Source organism: Etheostoma spectabile, chromosome 5, assembly GCF_008692095.1.
Source record: "Etheostoma spectabile isolate EspeVRDwgs_2016 chromosome 5, UIUC_Espe_1.0, whole genome shotgun sequence".
Classification (NCBI taxonomy): Eukaryota; Metazoa; Chordata; class Actinopteri; order Perciformes; family Percidae; genus Etheostoma; species Etheostoma spectabile.
In genome coordinates this window covers 33,864,980-33,869,266 of record NC_045737.1, presented here as the reverse complement: position 1 = coordinate 33,869,266, position 4,287 = coordinate 33,864,980, and positions in this window count along the sequence as shown.

The following is a 4,287-nucleotide window of genomic DNA, read 5'->3' as shown; positions in this document are numbered from 1 at the left end:
TACCCAGGGCTCGGTTTACACCTATCGCCATCTCTAGCCACTGGGGGACCATAGGTAAGCTGGGGGAACTCATATTATTTGATAACAATTTTCATGCCATGGGACCTTTCAAGTTAACAGCCAATCAGATGTTACACTGGCAACAGTATTTTTTTTCTAACTAACTACACTGCTTTATGTCAGTTCCTCAGGTTTGTTGGCGGCTTGTAACCAATGCTGCACGCTAGGCATGTAGCCAACTGTTCTATGACACATCATGACAAAGTGCTTATGGGAAATGTAGGATTTGTACTACATCAATACTTCATCACCTACAAAATTGTTCATTTTTATTCGCATTCAGAGGGTTGGCGGGTCTCAATTTAACGCCCTGTTTGTAAGTATATAATTAATACCAAATTATTGGTTTGAATTTGCCATATACTCTTAAATAAATACTATTTAATGTGCCTAATATAATATTATTTCACGGTACATTTGGTTTCAGAAATAGGTTTCAGTACATAGAAAATATAACTCAATGATAATACTCCGCTGATGAGTTGATGCCTATATTGTGCTGCCATACACTCTTTTTAAAAGTCAGGGTTATTCATTTTTTCTGCTTCCTGTTTGTGACTACTTGTTTCCCTTGTCAGAAGCACTGAGCTGGAATACATTTTGCCTGTAAACACACAACTTTCATTATTCTGAGTTTCTTCATAATGTGAAATATTCTTGTTTTTTGTAAACCACAGCATTTGGCTTTTGCTCTACTCATGTAAAGATCAATCTGAAGTGCTTATAAATGTTTTTTTAATGAGGACAAAATCGTCCAACCTGCACAGATTTGTGTTTTTCCTTCAGTTTCATTAGCAGCTCTGCCATGCCTTCTGGTGAAGAGGGCTTTATCTGGGAAACACTGTGACCTAGAAGGTGCAGTCAGCCTCCTCTCTGAATACAAAGTTGTTCCTCTCCAGAGGCCATGTCACTGCATTGACTTAAAACCACAAATGTGGAACTCGTAATGAGCCAACTAATGCCTTTTGTGCATTTTCTGTATTCGAAATATGACTTCTAACGAGTGTGAGTTCAAATATGTGTTTGTTTTTACTGCTTATGAATAGCTAAGTAAACGTATGCAAATGATACAGGCCTCAAGCATGAGTAACCTGTTAACAGATAACTATGCCCTGTTTTAAATCAGGAAACGGAGCGAAAGGACACATTAGTAGCTTTTGTTCATCAGGCTGTCCTGTAATTTTATCATATTTTAAACCACTGAAATAACAGTAAATTCTATGAACATACAAATCTGTTTTTAAGTCACACACCGTACCAACTATTACCAACATTGTTCTAATCTTAATGTGTTCTCTGACATTTACTAGCTGTAGTTAAGCATTACATTTGTGACCATACATTTGTGGGTGTCACACAAACACTTGAGGAAACATGAGTACCAGTCTTTTTGATTTGTGGTCCAACAATCAGCACGTTGCTGCTCTTCACACCTACTGTACATTCATCTAAGCAGTGCTTTATTCTGCTCCACAATGTTTTCCTGAAACATGTTAGTCTGTGAAATTAGAATAAACACGTATTTCTGACTTTTCTTTCTTTGCCTCATTCCTTGATGGAACTGAATTAACCGGTGACTCTAATAAAAACTATAAAATAGTGCCTGCCAAACAAACACCTCTGTCTGTCGGCGCATGCTTAGTAAAATAATGTATCCAGCTCTTGACATCCAAACACAACACACAAGGAAACAACAACAAAACCCAAATACATGCATCATATCCTCCATGTTCCATTACAAAAGCTCCTCTTCTTTACCTTGTCTGAAAAGCATTTGTCCTGTCAAGATCTTAAACATTCACCAACCAGTCATCACATTTCTAACTGAAAATATGCCGACTAATACAAATTTATAACCTTCTTCACATAAGAACTGTAATTTATATGGAATTAAAATGAATTCCTGTAATATTTTCATCCCCAGTAGAAACTACACCCTGTCGCGCCACATTAACTCATATGTTGTAACTCATTTATAAGGATTGGTAGAAAACGTGACACAGTTATTCATTCATGCAAAATTTGATCTATTTATTTAAATTTAGTTTTGATTTTATGTTTTGTCTGTGTTTAAATTTACTATATGAAGCACTTTGACTTGAAAGGTGCTATATAATATCTGCTTTCATATCCACAGTGACTGCATATTGTACAACTTCATTAAAAGCTTTTTACAATTCATTAAGCTTGATAATCCCTCTTCAAACCACCAGGATGCATTAGCGAGCTACTCTTTAATTTAACAAGCATGTCCCCTCTGCCTGTGACGTTAACCTTTTACGTGCGTGTTTCTACAAATCATTCATAATCGTCATTCTCAAAACCCGTCTTTACTCCTGATGAATTCTGCATTATCATGAAATAGAAATGTCTTAAGTGGCTCCAGATTGACTCTCTTAATATGAATGTTTGATGAATGAGAACCTGTTCAACTAAAACCCATCACCGAGGAAGTTACATCAGCGGCAACGGCACCGCTTAATCAAACACTGTGGTGGTTCAGTCCGGAGGTCACCGCGGGTACACACACACACACACACACGCACACACACTTCTATTATGTGAGGGCAGGTGTGGAATAAAAGATGATGGAGTGGTTTGAAACCTGTCTTTATTATTGATTTCTCACTTCCTTCTTTCAGTTAAGTCAATCCAATGGGAACTAAGCCCATTAAACACACACACACACACACACACACACACACACACACACACACACACACACACACACTAAAATTGAACAATGACAGTGGAACCTCATGGTGGCCGTGCACCCCAGAGAGAAGGACTTATGCCAGACCTCGTAAAACCCCTTCATTCGCCATTGAGCTCTAGACTAATGTACCTTGTAATCGAGAGAACCAACAATCGTGATACAATGTTGTGTCACAGATATCTTTTCTTTGGTTTAACCTTTTACGTTTGGTGCTTTTTATGTTATCAGAGAGTTATAGAAAGTTCTGCGGCAGGAGAGACCTAAATGTGACTTTCATCCTCCAAATAAGCAACCTGTTTTCATTTTTTTTGTGAATGGGTAAATGTCAACGACAAAATCTAAAAAAAATAAAGTGCACAGTACCTTTCACTGGTTGCAGATTGGCAGGTGGTAAGTGATACTGTTAAAAACACACCTGTAAAACTTTATTTGAAGAAAGACAAAAAATGGTTGATTTGTTAGTAAAAAAAACTCAATGGTGCGGTTACCCTCTGTGAGGGACCAAGCAGTTAAGCAAGAGGAGGCACGAGTGAAGTTCAAAAGGAAGGGTTTTATTTCCCAAAAATCTTTACAACAAAATGAAGATAAAGTTTTTGGCCCATAAAAGAGGTCAGACAGTAACTGAAACTCTGAACATAAGAGACTCAAAAATACAACTGACCTACTACAAAAGGAACAAAGAGGACCTCTATATTAGCTGATCAGACCGATTCTGACACACGGGGAGCAATAAGACTACTACAGAAACTTCAAATACCAGCAAAACCTACCTAAAATCTTATTCCGAAAGAAGTGTACTTTTACATAACCTTAACTCAACAAAAATACTCAATATAATATAAATCTAAACCCCAAAGTAGCCCCCCCCCAGACATAACACATGGTGGTACTGTCCAATTAGGCCACCTAATTGGATTATAAAAGCTGCTCCTGCTCCAAGCGCCACCCCTTTAAGCCAGCAGACCTCCTGGATCCCTCCCGGGTGTGGAGTCCACCACGGGTAAGCTCAAAAACAGATAGTTATACAAACAGAATGACAATCCAAAAGTAATGGTGCACTCTCCCTAAAAGATACTTCTGTGTGGTCAACTAAATCAAGTATAATATACGTGAAATGAGCCAAGTGTCCTGTGAGTTATTTGTAACTAAATAAAAGTATAATGTGTATGGAAAAAAAGTATATAAACTAATCCTAAGGAAAAATATAGGTGCATGAGGTTACCACTCTTACGCTGGTTGTGTGGCCATCACAACATCTCATAAAATCTAAAACAAGACTTTTTTAAACTGGGGCAAAGACACAATTCATATAAAGAAAAGAATAGAAAGAGAAATGATCTCTGTTGATGACAGAGATACAGGTAACAGCATCATGTCACCTCAAATCCGGTACTGTGACAGCATCTGACATCCTTCTTTGAGAGACAGTCTATCTTCTGGCTGCAAGAGAGCAGCACTGGCTTTCATCATTGTCAAGGCGACACACACACACACACACACACACACACACA